Source organism: Adiantum capillus-veneris, chromosome 8, assembly GCF_014529385.1.
Source record: "Adiantum capillus-veneris isolate H3 chromosome 8, ASM1452938v2, whole genome shotgun sequence".
Taxonomy (NCBI): Eukaryota; Viridiplantae; Streptophyta; class Polypodiopsida; order Polypodiales; family Pteridaceae; genus Adiantum; species Adiantum capillus-veneris.
The window spans coordinates 27,872,038-27,890,930 of record NC_140938.1 but is presented as its reverse complement, the minus strand read 5'-3'; the positions used below and the strand labels follow the sequence as shown (position 1 = coordinate 27,890,930).

The 18,893-nt window shown below is 42.2% G+C and overlaps 1 pseudogene across 1 annotated transcript; it reads left to right on the top strand.

Annotated features, from left to right (window-relative positions):
- The first annotated feature begins 236 nt into the window (after window positions 1-236).
- Window positions 237-3,287, top strand: LOC147451853 (heat shock protein 81-1-like; annotated as a pseudogene). The gene is made up of 6 exons (XR_015188842.1): window positions 237-406; window positions 528-1,644; window positions 1,754-1,769; window positions 1,878-1,884; window positions 2,105-2,225; window positions 2,886-3,287. The product of XR_015188842.1 is annotated as a heat shock protein 81-1-like (transcript).
- The last annotated feature ends 15,606 nt before the right edge of the window (window positions 3,288-18,893 follow it).

The window sequence follows — 18,893 nt, the reverse complement described above, 5'->3', positions numbered from 1 at the left end:
TAAGTAAAAAATGTTGATTGGTCGAAACAAAATAGTGGGCACTCATTTAGATGACTGGTGTGTTATTTTTTTTTTAAAAAAATGAAGTATTTTTAAGCATTTTTTTATAAATAAAAAATGTTGATTGGTCGAAATAAGATAGTGGGCACTCGTTTAGATGAATGGTGTGTATTTTTCAAAAATTGGACAGAGTTATTTGTTGTTTTATTGGACCGTGGACAGAGAGATAGTGGACATTTACTTAGATAGTTATGGGACTTGTGACCGTGCCTCGAAGTCGTGAACTGTCTCTTGCAATAATTCGTAGGGAATTTTGGAAATCAGAAGGAAAGGAAGTGTGTCGTCTGAAGGTGCTGGCACATTGGTTCTCTGTGGGGGGCTCGGCCAAGGAGCGGGGTTTCTCGGGGTAGGAGACCCGACAGCTCCAGCCATGGTGTGGCCCTGTGCCCTTGCCATCCGCCCTTATTTTTTAGTTGCTGCTTCCCTCACCTCCTTCCGGAGGTTCAATGGCGGCTTCGTGTGCCTAGGCGTGCTGCCAGGGCAGCTTCGTCGGTCTTCCTCAGCAGGGGCGTGGCCCCCCTAAAGCCTGTTCACGTTCGTGTGGCGGAAGGTGGTCCCAGTTGGTGTGCTAATGATGGGCCAGGAGTCTTGGTGATTGGGGACGGTCGTGGCAGGGCTGTCCTTAATGGTGGCATCAAGCTGTATGTACGCAGGGTCTTCATCATGGACAACTGTGAAGAGATTATTCCGGAGTATTTAAGTTTTGTGAAAGGTGTAGTTGATTCTGAGGATCTGCCTCTCAACATTTCTCGAGAGATGCTCCAGCAGAACAAGGTGATTAGGAAGAATCTGGTGAAGAAATGTGTAGGTTCTTTGAAATCGCTGAGAACAAAGACAAGTTCTATAAAGGTTTTTCCAAGAATATGAAGCTTGGAATTCATGAAGACAACCAAAACAGGGCGAAGCTTGCTGAGCTCCTCAGATTTCACTCTACTAAGAGTGGAGATGAGATGACCAGCCTAAAGGATTATGTCACCAGAATGAAAGATGGGCAGAGTGATATTTACTACATTACAGGTGAGAGTAAGAAAGCCGTGGAGAACTCTCCTTTCTTGGAGAAATTGAAGAAGAAAGGTTATGAGGTGCTGTTCATGGTTGATGCCATTGATGAATATGTTGTGGGGCAGTTGAAGGAGTTTGATGGGAAGAAGCTTGTGTCTGCCACCAAGGAGGGTCTGAAACTTGAAGATTCTGAAGATGAGAAGCAGAAGAAAGAAGAACTGAAGAGCAAATTCGAGCCATTGTGTAAGATAATGAAAGATATATTGGGTGACAGGGTGGAGAAAGTCGTGGTCTCAGATCGTGTTGTCGACTCTCCATGCTGCCTTGTAACTCGAGAGTATGGGTGGACCGCGAACATGGAGAGGATTATGAAGGCTCAGGCATTGAGGGATAGTAGCATGTCTAGTTACATGTCTTCGAAGAAGACTATGGAGATAAACCCTGAGAACCCAATCATGGAGGAGTTGAGGAAGAGGGCTGATGCAGACAAGAATGATAAGTCTGTGAAAGATCTTGTGCTGCTCCTATTTGAAACTGCTTTGCTAACCTCAGGTTTCAGCCTGGATGATCCTAACACCTTTGGTAACAGAATCCACAGAATGCTCAAGCTTGTTTTATTGATTCTCAATAGAAGTTTGCAGCCCATCTTAAAACAAATTGAAATGTTGCGACGCTCTCTTGTCCTTCTCAGGTGCCAAACTCTTTAGGTAGTCCAGTAAGTGTTTTAAGGGTTTCTTTTCCTCGCCCACCATATTGTTTGGCAGTTTGTATCCCAGCTCTTGGCCTCTTCACCGATAGGACCAGCCTGGTTCAAGTGTACTCGTGAGTAGTAACTCTCTCTCTCTCTCTCTCTATATATATTAACAAACACACGAACACGCAGTGCGCACACACACATTGTACGCTCTCTATAAAGAATTGCTAGCGATCCGGTTCCATGCATACACATTTCGGAGTTGAGATTTTCTCGTTTTTGTACATCCACAGAGAGAGAGAGAGAAACAGATCAGAAGCCATGGCCAATTACTTCACCTTGTTGCAGAACGTGGTGGTAGTGTTGGCGGTAGTGATGATGGTGATAATGAAGGCAACTGCACAGGATCTGATAACAACGCCCGACACGGAGAGTGCGTCGCCTCTAGCTCTACTCCACCTCCACCTGTGTATGGTGCCTTTATTCATCTCCGTTCTTGCCTACTACTTTCAATAATCTGGACATTTCTCCACAAGCTTGAGTAAATATTGTGAGGATATTGTGAGCCACTATCTGTCGCAATTGTTTTGGAGGTTCCATCTCAAAAGAAACTGTAACCCTCCAGTGCCTGGACTCTTTGCTGCCTTACTTAATAAAAAAGATCTCTATTTTAATGTAAGTGTAAACCTGCTATTGGTATATCATTTATCACTCAATAGATCAAGGTTTACTTTGCAAGTGGTCTTGTAAAGGAATAGTTATTCGATCACTTAGAGGCGAGGCCTATTCCTATTACCTACCTAGGGGCTCGTTTCTAATCCTTGTAGCTGAAGGGTTGGAATGACACTTTGGCCTCTAAAATGGAAGACCCCTAAACTCACACACATAAGGGCCAACAACTTTCTTGCTACTGCTGTAAGCCATGTGGGACAACACCCTCTGTATTGAGATCTGCATCCCTTTAAATAAAAAACAAAATTGAAATAGTCTCTTGGCCTCTTCATTGATAGGACCAACTAGTTCATGCAATGACTGAGGGCCGTTCTCTCTCCTCGTGCTGACAAAAGATACCTACCTCCTAAATTCTCTCAATATCTACATGCAATAAACTGTTTGCTTCTTTGTGCAGGTCTTGCTCATGAGCATATGCATGTACACCAGGGACCAGGGTGACCGACCATCAACAGATTTTTGAGATGCAGCACCACGATTGTCATAGAAGAGAGACTCTATTTCCTTGAATGCACACTTGGTTCAGAACCCTCGACCTTTCTTCTTCGGCGCGGCCCACACAAAGACAACGGCGATGATGGACTTTAGCTTTGAGATAGTAGGGGTTGACGCTACCTTGGCTTCCTCCATCGTTGTGTCCTCCTCAGCTTTGGTGTTTGGTTGTTTTTGTGAATCACACACTCATGAACACACATGCATGCACTCACAATTGTACACACAATACTTTTTCTTTGACTACCGCTGGTAAACATATTTCTTTTGTATTTATATGTAACTCAAAAATGGCTCTTTTGTTAAGTTCCTCCCGCAGGCCTTGTGATTTTATCACTTGTTTTTTTTCCGTTCTTCTCTCTCTCTCACACACAGCCGGATGGTGTCGTACAACGATATTTCTCTCTCTTTTGTGAGGCAAGGTAGACGTCAATAGGGGAGATCGGATTCGGTTTCCCACTGCCACTGAGTGGGGCTAGATCGAACCCCTCTCTCTCTCTCTCTCTCTCTCTAAAAGGCTGAAGCGGGGCTCTCTGTAGCATGCAATACAGGCAAAAAGAGCTCTCACTTGCATTCGATGCAGGCCCAGATCGCCAACCTTAGGCTGGTGCCCTTAAAAAATGTTAGTGGTGGGTGCCTTGCAAGCACACACTGCATCGTCGAGAACCTCTCATACTGTAGGGGACTGAGGAGGATGGGCCTCATGCATGCTAATGAGGGCAGTGCGCTTCTCTTCCAGCATCGCCTGCGGACGAGGGCAAGGAGCGCTCTTTAGGGTAGATGACGGCTGTGCTGGGGTTGCGGCCTCCCCACAACCAGGGCTTCTCTCTAAACATCACACACAAGCAGGTTGCAACAGGAGACGGGGGCACCATGTTGTTCTTTCCTTTGGGAAAGGAGCGACGAGGGGAGGGAATCTATGTAGATTCCTCTTAATAGAAGAGAGTAGAGCGAGACGTATGTATGAAAAACAAGTTTACCTCTCTATATTTAGCTCTAAATTTAAATTTGACAAAGAAATGGAAAGACCTCTAGTTATTCTCAACAAGGTGAAGAGGACCGGCGAAGCACAAGGTATGGGGGGAGCCCTGAGCCCTGGGATTGGAAGGCTTGAAAATTGATTTTTTCACTCCATAAATGATGACTCATATGAGAGAGAGAGAGAGAGAGAGAGACTCAAAAGACACCACACTTGGTACATGCTCAATGCATTTAAAAGATTTGAATCCAATGGAAGGAGTCAATTCCATAATGGTGATCTTTAAAATAAAATATGTTAGTTTGAAGATTCCCCCTCGTCACCTCATTCGCTCTCTTGCTTCCATCTTACGTGCATATAATTTTAAAAGTTGATTGTTCACATCATGACTTGCCTAATAAACTATAAAGAAAAATTCAATGTTAAATGCTCTCTCTCTCTCTCTCTCTCTCACACACACACACACACACACACACACACACACACATGAGAAATAACCTTACAAATGTGTTGGCAATCATGTGTATCTCTTTCTCTCTCTCTCTCTCTCTCTCTCTCTCTCTATATATATATATATATATATATATATATATATATAAATAATCTTCTTCCATTAACATGTCAAATGTGTACTAATAATCGTTCAATTTATTACAACAAAAATTTTTGTCTTCTTAAGACCATCGTGAAGTCTTCACCTTGTTTTTTTGTTCCTTGTACCATGTTACTATATCCAAGTAGTAATTTTTTGGCTTTCTAAAGAAGCCTTAATGTTGAGTTGGGTTATGCATACTTTCATTGCTTTCAGTGCTATGATGGAGACTTACCTTAAATGTCATTTTAAAATATTAGATAAATCTTTTTATTTCACCTTTTATTTCACATCCTTACACGGCTTGACTTCACTTGCATTCTATTCTTTTAGAATGCTAAAGTGAAACTTCACCTTGCATAAAATTAGTAAATTCTGGTTCCTTGTTTGCCATACATTATGAAAGAAGAAGTATCTGACAATCTGAGTGCTGACGAGGAGTGCATGATTACCTGAGTTTTTACCTCCAAAGCATAGGTCAGTCTTGAAAAATCTGTTCTTTGGACCCACTTGCATACTTTCCCTGTGAGGCCTTTTATAGCTGGGCAGTCCATGAACAGGTGGGCCTGATCTTCACTAGTCAACCTGCACCCCAAGCATCGATCTGACCCAATCTCTCTCTCCTGAATCTTCACCCCCGTCGGTAGAGCACCTCAAGTAACCTTCCATAAGAAAACCTTCATGTATTGTGGAACCTTTGGCTTCCATATGTTCTCCATTACATGCTCCCACCTTTTCTCCGGCCATTGCTTTTTCCATAGCTTATTAAGGGGGCTAGAGCAATTATTCTTTTGTATCATTGTCTGATAAATGATTTTAGTATAGGGTTTCCACAAGAGATTGCTTCCGGGCCATTTCCAAGCTTTCCAGTCCAATCTCGAGTCACAAATTGGCATCACTAGATTGTCAAGTTCTTTCATCACTTTGTGGACAAGCAAGACCTCCAAGCTATTGAGTTGGTACTGTGCAATCATAAGGTCAATGGTTTTCCAACTCTTGTTGACACTGTCCCAGAAGTGCTCAAGTCGGATCAGACCCTTATTATTCAGCTTCCTTGCTGTCTCAATCCAATAGGGATTTTGTGGCGAATCTACAACTTTGGAGAGCCAGGGGGACCAATGTAAAATGGAGTTCTTGAAATATCTAGCTTCTTCCCCCCACTTTAAGACTCCTGCTACTCTATTGCATTTTCTTACCAATTCTCCTCAGGTGCCCCCCAGTCTTAAGGTAGACCACGTCGGGGCAAGCAGCTTGTCATGAACCTCTACCCCTCTCCACTTTCCTCCTTCGAGCCGAGTTTAGCTGCTTCTATCATATCACTGATCATAACTACCCAAACTTGATTCTGTTTAGCCAAGGAAACCACAAATTTGGCGCAACAAGCAAAGCATGGGTCACAGGGTTAAGAATCCCAAGGCCTCCTTGATTCCCCGGCCGAGCAACCGACTCCCAATTGGTCCATTGCCATGGCCTGTAAGATTTTGTGTTATGACACATACATATATTTATTTATTTTACACACACATGCGCGTGCACACACACACACACACACATATATACTTAATGAGCATACCATGATAAAGGGAAGAAAAAAATGGTGAAATATATGAGACCTTAGTTCAAAAATCTTACAAATTAAAAAATTCGACTATTATTTCCGATTTGTTTCTTTGCAAGTAGGAAACTTAGTTCCTTAATAAAAGAGATATTCCTGACCAATGCTTTACCTTATATAATTTTAGTTAAACTCAACGTAATGATTTTATCATTTTCTTGTTATTTGAGAAAGCCACCATGACTTTTTCACTTGTTTCTTTTGAAGCCATGAATAAGTATCTTACTATATACTAAAGGACGTTGAACACCCTAAAAGTAGAGAGCTTTATATGGTTGACACATAGCGGCAGCTTTTCACTGAGAGAGAGAGAGAGAGAGAGAGAGAGAGAGTGAGTGAGGCCCTCTTCCGTCCGTAGGACGGGTATTGCACTCGTACCTCATAATAAACTTTACATTCATTCTTTGATCATGATAAATGGGCAACAACGCAGGTTTCCAAGGAATTTACAAGTCACGTCAATGTCACGTAAACCCTTTGAGCTTCCCTTACCTCCACACTATCTCGCACGTGCATGCTCAAATGGGATCGATGGCTGAGGCGATCTGGGTCCTCGAATGCACAATTGGTAAATTCGAGGCGTTTGGTAAATTCGGGAAGAAAAGTAAATTCGAGCAAGCTTGTAAATTCGGGTCGATCCGCACCCCATGTCTCGAACCTCCAACCTCCCCACCACGAGCGATGTGCACTAACCACTACACCGTCATGTGTACGTTAAAATATAGGCGATTCGAGTATGTCATATTGTAAATGTGGGTCGATCAGTAAATTCGAAGAAAATTGGTAAATTTTGGGCAACTTCAGATCTGACGGTCCATAATTGACGCACATCGCTTTTTCCTCCTCCACCATTGATCCCATTTGACCATGCCCATGTGATATAGTGATGAGGCTTCCCTTAGCTAAGCAAAGAAAATGATATCTTCATTTACCTATTTATCATATAGCGTTGGAGGGGGTGGCCTTTACAGATGTCAAAATTTGCGAGATGAAGGCTAAAGTCTAGTATTTCTTGGCTTGACCTTGGAGAGGTGTGAGAGGAAAGATAGACAGAGAGAGCGATGCAAATGCAATGGACACGTGTCTTCAAATTCACTTCAATCTTGTGGTTGCTTTTGGCAGGTTCTTGGTAAAGATTAAGAGAGAGAGAGAGAGAGAGAGAGAGAGAGAGAGAGATCTTCTAAAGCTCTTAGAAGTGAGCTTGAATGTACAGACAACAAGATAGGTCCACCCCTGCAAGCTGCAACTATTCTTTCCCTCTTTCCTCCCTCCCTCCCTCTCTCTCTCTCTCTCTCTCTCTCTCTCTCTCTCTCTCTTCCCCTAAGCTCCCCGTAGCTCCAGCCTTCAATCTACCACAGCTTTTGAGAGTCATCTCTCTCTTTCTCTCTCTCTCTCTCTCTCTCTCTCTCTCATTGTGGGCATCTTCTCGAGACATGTCCAACTATTCAAAAGTTGGCGGCCTCAAGCTGTGTCAATGAACCGATAGCTATGATTTCCCTTCTGCCTGCAATCCGTCATACACTTGAGAGCAAGTCAACAAGGTACACCGAATCACTTATTCATGACCTTGCGAGCAAGTTCATCACTCCATGGGACATGATGTTGCTCCAAAGTGATGAAGGGCATGATGATGGTGGTTAGGTAGTGTGTGGCCTTGCACTCCCATCCACTCCCCTTGTTGCTCTTCTATACATCCCCATAATATAAGGTCTCTTATGGTGGCTTATGATTGTCACCGTTCCTTTAAAAAAAAAAAAAAAGAGAGAGAGCAAAACTCACAATTGTGAGTGAATTATATTGAGCAGCCAAAAAATTACAAGGTCTTGTCACTCTCATGTTAAGCCATGACAACATCCAGGGATCATAATTACATGGGGGCTTATGATTGTCACCACTCCTTAAAAAAAAAACTTCTTTCCATATAGAAAATTTAGAGGTAAGCTCACTAAATGTGAAGGTTTTACACTATATTACACTAAACTTATTGAATTTGAAGTTTTTAACACTAAATTACCCTAGATTCTTTTAATTTGTAGGTTCTCTCACCTTCAAATTAAAAAATTAGAGGTAAATCACAATATTTGTAGGTTGGATTACACTCAACATAGTTGTTTTTAGTATTGATTGCCAATAAGTTGAAACGGGTCACAATGTATTCAATTTCAATCACGATACTTTGAGCAAAATTTGTATGGCACCTCCATCAATTGGCCTCTAGGGCATGAAGGTGGTACTAGACCCCTGCTTCTGCGTGAATATAGTTTTTCCTTGAAGCATGTGATCAATGCCACAAAATCTGCAGTAGCCTACAAGCTCGATGCATCACCAAAATAGAGAGAGGCTAAGAGCATGGAGAAGTGATTACTATCTCACTTGCTACTTATGGTAGGGACGAATATTCGTCTTTGAAGCTAAGCCACAAAGAGAGAGAGAGAGAGAGAGAGAGAGAGAGAGAGAGAGAGAGAGAGAGAGAGAAGAAGAAGAAGAAGAAGAAGAAGAAGAGAGTTTTAACGTCGTAGGAAACTATCCCAAGAGACCTTAAAGATCTAGCTGACGAGGAGAGTTGAGCTCAAGACCTGTTATTCAAGAGGGAAATGGCATAACCAATCTACCACACTTGGGTGATAAAAAGGTTAGAGAGAGAGAGAGAGAGAGAGAGAGAGAGAGAGAGAGAGAGGGAGAGAGAGAGAGAGAGATTCATAATGTTGCATATATAGAGATAGTGCATTAAACCTGAAGATAATTAGAGATGTGGACCTCAGAGAGCAAGATGCATTGGGAAGAGTGTGATTGTCTTCCTACTTGGGTTGCCATTGGGTAGAACCTTTCTTCTTCTAGATTCTTACCTTTTTTATGCTCTATATAGATAATCCTTTCTAGGTTTAATTCTGGATTTCCCATTCATCTATTGCTTGAGCAAAGTTTAGAAACTTTGTCGAGTCGCCAATCCATTGGTAAACTTCTATGCTGATAGAATTGATCCTTGCTTTCTTTAAGTTTCAAGAATGATTGGCATAATTTGTTCAACATAAAACTGCTTAGGAGGGTTTTCTTATTCAAAGACATTTGATTCTTCATCGAAGTCTGCAGCTTTATCATAATTAGAATGAGCTCTGAGAGGGTCTTTCGGATTTTAAATGGTTTCATATTTTTCAGAAGAATCTTGGATTGAAGAGTACACCTTTTCTTTAGGCATGAGTAGGGGTAGGTCCTTTGCAGGAATGGAGATTCTAAGATAACTTCTTTCTCCTTTTCACTTATTTCTCTTAGTGTTATTGAGGCACAATCTTTTGCTGGAGACTCTTTATCTTTACTTTTGGAGAATTTGGATGTGATTTTTCTAGTGCAAGAGTTTTGCACTTACTACAACATCTATTACCACCAGCTTGGATTTGTTGGCTATTTGTAACTTTGCAGATTCACATGAAAAAAATTATTAATTCCTTAAGGCTTCAAACATCTTCTGGAAAGAGTTGGTTACATCTTGTAGGTGCAGTTGCTGATATTGATGGAAGTGTTTCACTTGTTGATGTTGAGGGTAGTATTCACTTGTTTCACCCCCCATTAGAGAAGAGTTTGTTCTCTAATTGTGAGATCGGACTACCATCAAAGTAGTGCTTCTTGTTTTGCAAGAAGTTCTTTCTCCCTTCTTTGTCATGGCATGGAAGTCTCAATCTCTTTGTCACACGTGTTTTACAATGTGTCCCTCTCTCTCTCTCTCTCTCTCTCTCTCTCTCTCTCTCTCTCTCTCTCTCTCTTTGTAGCTACCCTTGTATTCACCTATCTTCGTCTACACATGGCATGCATAGCTCCAGAACATCCATGATCTCGAGCCCCCAATGAGAGCTTGTGCTCCCACATCACAATAGGATAGAGTGTCTTTGTGTCGATTGCCAACAATAGGAGACACATACTCTCTCTCTCTCTCTCTCTCTCTCTCTCTCTCTCTCTCTCTCTCTCTCTCTCTCTCTCTCTCTCTCTCTGGGCTTGTGTGTGTGATTGCTTTGTTGCCATGTAGTTCCCTTCAACTCTTGCCAGTCGGGCCCTCTATTAGACCTTTGTCTCTCTCAAAATTGCCGACTATGTTTGACATTTGTGTGTGTGTGTGTGTGTGTGTGTGTGTGTGTGTGTGTGTGTGTGTGTGTGTGTGTGTGTGTGTGTTTATCTAGCAGCTCACTTTCTCTCTATCTTTCAACCCTGGAGTCTGTAATGGGATGTAGCTGGTTAGAGGGAGGCACACGGAGAGTGGGGGGCTGACGAATCTTAGAGGGGGAGGGGTGCAGGTAGGGGTTGGTTGAAACAGAATTTGTATAGATTCTCTATATCAACTCTCAATTTAGATAGAGCCAGTAAGTCAAGTAGGTGGGGAAAATGTGTTTTAGCAGGTTGATTAAGGGGAATCAACCTAGGTTTGAGGAGAGAAAAAGGGACAGAATCCACGTGGAGCAAAGAGATAGATAGATAGATAGATAGATTTATCATCCATTGAGGTCAGATATGACCTATGGGACCAAAACAAAAAACAATACAACGATTCCTTTGAGTGAAGGTGTGGGATACAAATCAAGTAAGGTCTGAGGGACCATCGATAGGGTAAAAGAAAATAGTTCAAAACTAAGGGAAAGAAAAAACTAAGAGGGGTCAAGGGATGGATGCGCCATTTTAGGAGTACAAAACTCTTAAATGACCGCTTTACCACCCCAGTAGACCGCCCATTTACCTTGCTTGCGGGCTTCGTGTATCTTCTTGAGCTCGTTTGCCTTGAGTTTCAACTAGTTGGTAGTCAATTCCTTTGCTATCCAAAACTTGGTTCCTGAGAGAGAGAGAGAGAGAGAGAGAGAGAGAGAGAGAGAGAGAGAGAGAGAGAGAGAGAGAGAGAGAGAGAGAGAGGCTGAAAGCATGGTTTGGTGGTACAAAAAGGATTGTCCTTGACATAACATAGGATTGGTGGTTCACATGTGTAAAAAGAGAGGACCTTTTAATTGGAATTGGGGAGGGGCCATGTATTTCTTTTTCTTTGTTTTTGAAGATGTTTTCATCTTTTGAAAATGGCCACTCTGGAGAAGAGGTGGGAGTTGAGAGCGGGATCCAAAGGGTTATCGTTCGGTGCTTTGATGCCCTCTCTCTCTCTCTCTCTCTCGCTCTGTGTGTGAGTGCTAATCGACAAAGGAGACCCTTGTGGTGATGTGGTAATTACATCTCATGCAATGGAGTCAGCAACAGGCAAACGAATAGGAGGCTTGTTGGTGACTGCCCAACGGTCCCCATCGCTTGGTGCTGACCTTGGTGTTAAATTCGTCACAAGCGACAGTGGAGTCAGCACCGAGCAAATAGGAGGCTTGCTGATTGCCCATCAACGCTCCCCATTGCTTGGTTTTGACCTTGGCAAATGGACATCAACTCAGTTAACACCCACGAACGCCATATCACATTGTTTTGAGTTAGGGGCCGGGCTTGTTGGTCCTATAGGTTCTTGGGTGATCGCCGATGAGAGGTGCACCACATATCTCATTTGACACTATTTTTACTTTGATCTGCCAGTGTGGACACCTATGTGTGAATGGGCCAAACTCATATAAAAGGGCCATTGTAATCTAAATTATCTCCTATTCTGAAGGGTGCATGCTAAAGAAGAGTGCTCTTGACTTATCTCCATCTCCTTTTCTATTGTATGCTCACGAGTGTGTGTGTGTGTGTGTGTATGTGTGTGTGTGTGCTAGAGAGAGAGAGAGAGAGAGAGAGAGAGAGAGAGAGAGAGAGAGAGAGAGAGAGAGAGAGAGAGATTAAGCATTGAGGTGGAATCCTTCATGGTGTCAAGCATAGAGCGGTGAGCGACACACCCTTGCTCCCTTTGAGCTTGCCAGGTTAGCCTTGTTGAGTGCTTGGAGCCCTCTGTGGCTCGCACACGGTGCTCAGCAAGTCCCTAGCCTGACACGTGCGGCATACGTGCACATTTTTGGCATCGTTTCCAAGGAGTTTTCTTGCACCAAGCTCGAGAAACACTCTGTGCTGCCTCATGAAGTCACTCAATGTATGTAGGCAAGGTAGAGAAAGGTGTGTGTGTGTGTTTTTGGTGTAAGTATGTTAGGAATGTTCTGTCTATCCTGTTAAGGTATGCTCTATTTTGTTGTTCAGTCAAATTCTATTGTAATTTGTCTATTTCGTTGTTCAGTCAAGCTCTGTTGTAGTTCTGCTAGTTTCAAGTGTTACTTTTGTCTTGCACGCTTAATTCTGGCTCTGGCAGGTCCACACGCGGCTGCTTAGTGTGCGGCCCAAGGAAAGTGCATATTAAAAAAAGGATCAAGATCAGGATCATTGCCCAAGCCCAAGCCCAAACCCAAACCTCAGTCCCTTGTCTTATGATATAGTATAGACCCAAGACTATATATATAGTCTACCCCCACAAGAGGGAGTGAGGGCATGTGGGACAAGTCCTCCACCGTCCCCTTCACACTTGCACCCTTGGACTTTCTATTTTAAACTTAGTTTCCAACTTGAAATAGACTATTCTGAGGGTGTAAAGTAACCAAATCTAGGGTTGTAAAGCACACCACATCCCTTTGATCGAGAGAGTCATTTTGAGCTATCACACGCTATATTCCATAGCTTGGTCAGAAGAAAAGACCAAAAAATAAAAAAATTGAGAGTAAAACCAGGTTGCAAAACACCAAAAAAACTAGGTGAGCAGCCTTCACAGGCACTCACCCCAACACTTCTAGGGTGCCAAGATCACATGCACCTATGCTCTGGTCGTGTGCTAGAGCACGAGCATATAGAAAGTGCCTCTATTTACATGGGCACCCATTATCCCTCCATATTAGGCTCTAGGTCCTCAGCGAGAATCCAAGGATGTACTACTCAAGACCCCACCTAGCATCTAGTGACTCTTCCTCTCACTCAGACGTGATGGAAGGTTATCCTATATAGAACCCTGATAAAGTAGGACACACATCCTCCAGGACTCCACAACCTAGTGCTATCATGTTTAGTCGTTTTATGGAGACATTTAGTAGAGCTACTCGCTCCGAACTCAAGGCCAATGAGGCGTATGAAGAGGGTGGGGAAGTAGATTCTCTGTTCACCTCTCACGTGGACCCCACACCCCCTAAGAGCGTCCATGTGAATATTCTACCTACCTCCTTTAATGTAGGCCCTACCAAGCTACCTCCCTTGGAAGTTCCTTCTAAAGTACCAACCACGAAAGACAAAACCATGGGGAGCAACATTGCTTTCACCTCACAAGGGACCTTTGACACAACAAGTCTAGAAGGGATATTCCTTAATGAAAATTAGAGATATGACCTCCACGCTGAGATGTTGATGGATCTATACTCTGGCCGCTCCTACCATGTAGGATGTATAGAGATTGTACAATCCACATCTAGTGCTATTAATATTGAGGAGCAACAAAGAATGATTTGTGATGTTTTCCATGGCATCATCCACTCGGAGAGGCAAAATCGAGGTGTAAATGTACCCTCAATTGGCCCCATGAGATTTTTGGATACGAGTAGGGCCAAACAACCTACTCTATCACAAATGGAGACTCCTATGATGAGTCCCATGGACCCTCATATGACATTTTTCCTGGAGTGCATTCTGAGCCAATGAACAACAACTTTAGTTTTCCTAGTTTGGCTCAACCTCCTCTCAGAGAAATCGCAACACCTCCTTTAGTGATGAACCTAACAGAGAATGCACCTATGGACTCTAGGGCTAGTGCAGAACCATTACCTAGAGGCATGGTACCTACCATGGGCCTCGACCGTATGTGCCTGTAGCCACTTATGATCACCTGGCTCCTACACCTCCTATTGTACCGACAACAGATGCTCCACGAGTGCCATTCTCAAGCCCTTATCCGAGTGGACCTATGCCAAGGCATATTCCATATCCTATGCCGGCTATATATGCTAGGGTGAGTAACCACCCATGTCCCACATGTGATTCCAATAGGAGTGCCTCCACCCACCTTACCTCCTCACAATGGTGATTTGGGAAAATTTGCTCAAACGATAGGTTGATTTATTGTGGAAAATATGCATCACACGTATGAAAGAGAACCTAGGAGTAAAGCGGTAAAATTGCAAAGCTTACGCAAAAGTTCAATGGATACGAAGATGCTTGAAAGCACATCGAAGTATTTGAACAAGTACGTGATTCCCTTGGAGAGCACAATGAACTACATAAGTGCAATGCTTTTAGCTCTACTTTGAATGGGAAGGCTGGGGATTGGTATAGGACTTTAAGGATAGTGGAGAAAATAGTTTACCCTACTCTTTGGAGATTGTTCCTAAAGGAGTATATACGAGAAGGTGTGCTTTGGGGTCAACTACAAAAGTCTGAATGTGATGAAGGCGAGTCAGTGAGAGACTTTATCAATCGTTCAAAGAACTTAAATTCTCATTGTCCTGTAAATGAGAGTTTCAACAATAACCAATTGCTCGATAGATTCCTCCGAGGATTGCAACATGAAACTATCTATAATGGCCTAGTCATTACAGGTATTACTTCCTGGGAGGCAATCCAATTGGAAGACAATTTAATGATTGTAGGTGAAAGAGTCTCTTCTTAGCCAAAGTTTAGTAGCTCGCAAGCATCAGGGCATGAGCCAATGACCATAAAGCCTATTGTTAAAGAGCCAAAGATATATGAGATGACTTTCGCATATTTACCAAGGCCATTCAAGAAAGTCTTAGGGATAATTGTGCTCCTAAAAACAATCATATGTATACGAGAAGGGAACAACAATGGTGCTCAATTTGCTTTTCTCCACATAGCAGTAGTGAATGTCCTACATTTAGGGTAAAATTCAACGGGAATTGCAATGCATATGGTAAGTACAGTCACCAAGCTAAGGGTTGCATAATATTCAAACGTGTGATGGCGAATAGACCACCTTTGGCCTGCCCCACCTGTCAAACAAATGTCGCAACATATGGTTCCTAGATCCCAAAATGTTGTTCAAGCTAGACCACTACCACCTCCAATGCTAGGACCATAGCACCCGCATCCAAGAGTCACCCATGTGAATCATATGGGTTGCGAGCCAGCTAGTGCTTCTTTGGAAGGCTGTGAGGAAGATATAGACACTATTATTGCCTATGGGGAGGATACTCATGAAGAGTGTCCTATATACTACATGGAAGATTTTTGGGGACAAGTCAAACCTATTTATCAAGTAGCTGCTCTTGCAACAAGAGGCCAAAATATCAATCTCACTTCCAAGAGACCACCGCTTCAATGCTATGAGTGTGGGGGGTCCACATCGTGTAGTTGAGTGTCCTATTAGACTACAAAAGAATGCCACACTAGTGCAAACCAATCAAGGGAGCACATCTACAATGTCGATACTCATGTGTAATTGATGTGGCATAGATCATTTCATTGCCCAATGTCCAAATAATCCAAATGCATTGAGGATCATGCCATTGAACATAATTGAGATTACTAAGGCGCCATCACAAAGTACACCAGTGGTACCGATAAATGTACTCACATGATCGATGCTCCAAAACCAAAATTATATTCTTGAAGAAAGAGACGTGGCATCAATCGCCCAATCCAAGAAGAAGAAGAAAACACAAAGGAAGAAATCACAACAGGAAACGAAGTCAAGACTAACATAGGGACTGGCGATGACCCTGTGTATATGAACGACGCTGAAAATGATTCTGATTTAGAGGAGACCATAGAGACTAAAACAACCATTACAAAAGAAAAAAACAAGGAGGATCATGATGAGCCACAATGGACACAACCCATGGAACATAGGAAAAAGATTGGAACTTACCCAAACCCTATAGAGGAGATCAAACGCGTCAAGCAATTAAGGAGTTTGGTAGACGAGACCCAAAGGGAGCTAGAACCAACACCTACGAAGATCCAAATTACAGACACAATGTTTCCTACACCAAATCAACCTCACAAGGACCATAGACCACTAGCCATACGTAGAGTCATCCAAGCATAAAGTGACTTTTAGAGTGACAAATTCTACTTGGTGTTTGAGAGACATTGTCAACACAAACATGATTCTAAGCATGCATAGTATTTAAATTTGTGCACAATAAAAAGAGAACTAGTCTTATAAGACAAAAATATTGGTCATTTAAAAGAATTTGTACATGTGCTTACTCTAATGTAGTATTGTAAGCATTGACAAGGTTCATACAATCCTTAAGCTGTATTCCTTTCATCCACTAGCATCTTCAAAAGGATATTTTTTTAACTTAATAAGATATCGTTAGATAATCTTACCATGTCGTAGTACCTTGTCTTCATGCCAAAGAATAGCTTCGGGTTGTAGCACCTCTTCTTGGTCTTCAACTTTCGGAGGGTCTTCAATAATTGGTTCACTTGGTGGCTCTCCTTTGTAGGTCTTGAGTAGGCTCACATGAAAAGCATAGTGTATGAGCCAATGGTTGGCCAACTAGAGTTGGTAAGCCATGTCATTGATAGGCTTCAAAATTTGGAAAGGACCATAGTATCTTTTTGCTAGCTTAGCATAATACTTTTGATGGCCCGTAGGATTTTTGCCCGTCGTTTGCCTTAATCGAGCCTCAGGAAACTTAAGTAAGACCCAATCATTTTCTTTGAATGTTAAGGCTCTTCTGTGCTTGTTAGCAACAGCTTTTTGCCTTTGTTGAGAGATGGATATAGCCTCAATCTTTTGAAAATATTCTTGTAGCTAACAAAGATCTTCCCATGTACTTTGAGTAGCAAAGGGACTTTTAGGTCTTCCCTCAATGATTTCAAAGGTGCTTTTTCCGTCAAAGTATGTACATTATTAATCTACAAGAGGAAAGTACTTTTCCCATTGTGAGCGTTGATCTACTTCTGTAACATAAGTTTTTAGTAGATCGAGTATCGTAAGATTGGCTATCTCACTTTGGCCATCCGTTTGTGGGTGATAGGCTGAAGAGAAATTCAATTTTGTTCCTAGATTTTCAAAGAGACCTTTCCAAAAATTAATGGTCATTCTAGGATCTCTATCTGACACGATGGATGTTGGTAATCCATGGTGTTTGAAAATCTTTGATATGAAGAGACTTTCCATTTGGTGTGCCTTAATAGTCTTTTTGACAGGAATAAAGTATGCTTGCTTGCTAAACCTGTCAACTATTGTCCATATTCTCGTATTGCCATGGATAGACTTGGGTAATCCAAAGATGAAATCCATGGATATACTCTCCCATGCTGAATTTGGGAAAGGCAATGGCTGGAGTAATCCAGGTTGCTTCCCTCTATCATACTTGGTCTTTTGGCATACTACACATTTTGAAACATACTCTTGTATGTCCACTTTCATGGTAGGCCAATAGAAATACGCCTCTACTCCTCAGAGAGTAGGTTGAATGCCCCGCATAGGGCGGAGCATTGGATTCATACATAACTTTCTCATGAAGGGAATGGGTAACACATAGCCTATTGCCGTGGAGAAGATAGCCATCCTGCAAGGTGAATGGTTTCTCTTTCTTCCCCAAAGCAAGGACTGACATTACGTCTCTAAAGTCAGGGTTAGTAGCATATTCATCTATCATAGAAGATAGATCATTGTGAGTAGCTATAGAGACCGCATTAACTTTTGGTCATTCGCAAAAGTGCATCGGCCACTTGATTGTCCTTAGCAGCAATGTGAGCAATATGGAAATTAAATTGCAAAAACAAATTTTCCCACCTCATTTATTTGTCGGAAAGCTTGGTTTGCATCATGAAATACTTGAGACTTTGGTGGTCGGTTTGTAGAATAAATGGAGTCCCCAATAAGTAGTGCTTCCATGTGTCTAGGGCATGTAGAACAACTAAAAGCTCTTTCTCATAAATGCCCAAGACTCGTTCATCCGTATTGAGCCTTCGGCTCTCATATGCTATGCCATGCCCTTCTTGAAGTAAAACTGCTCCAAGGCAATCACCGCAAGCATCACATTGGACCTCAAATGGCTTTGAGAGACCCGGAAGCATGGGGATTGGTTGGGAGGTAAGCTTTTCTTTGAGCTTACCAAAAGCATTTTGCTCCTTAGCAGTCCATACATACTTAATGTTCTTCTTTGTTAAGTCATGTAATGGTCCTGCTATTAGAGAGAATTTTGCTATAAAATGTGTCTATAGTATGCGCACATACCAATAAAGCTTCTTATCTCATGTTGATTCCTTCGATTAGGCCATGCTTTTTTTACCTCTAACTTTGATGGATCCATATGGATACCATCTTGATAGATGATATGACCTAGGTATTGAATCTCTTGAAGGAAAAATTCGCTTTTCTTTTGGTTGAGAAAAATCTTTCTCCCTCAATGCTTGAAAAATCACTTGGAGATGTTGCTTATGTTCCTCCAAAGACTTGGAGTAGATGACGATATCATCAAAGAACACTCCAGTGAATTTGCGATAAGGTCGATGATTGAACGTAGCTAGTGCATTAGTCAAGGAAAAAGGCATGACTAGATATTCATAAAGACCAAACTTTGTGCGAAACACGGTCTTTAGGATATCTTCATCCACTATCCTTATTTGATGATAGCCACTTTTATGGTCAATCCTACCCAAGGCACGGGAATTTCTTTTTAGATAGTGATATGGTTTAGTGTTTGATAGTCCACACACATACGGTATGTTCCATTTTTCTTTTGCACTAAAAGGATTGGAGAACAAAAGGGAGAGGAGCTAGGCCTCACCACCCCTTTGTCTACCAATTCCTGTACTTGCCTTATGATCTCTTCTTGTT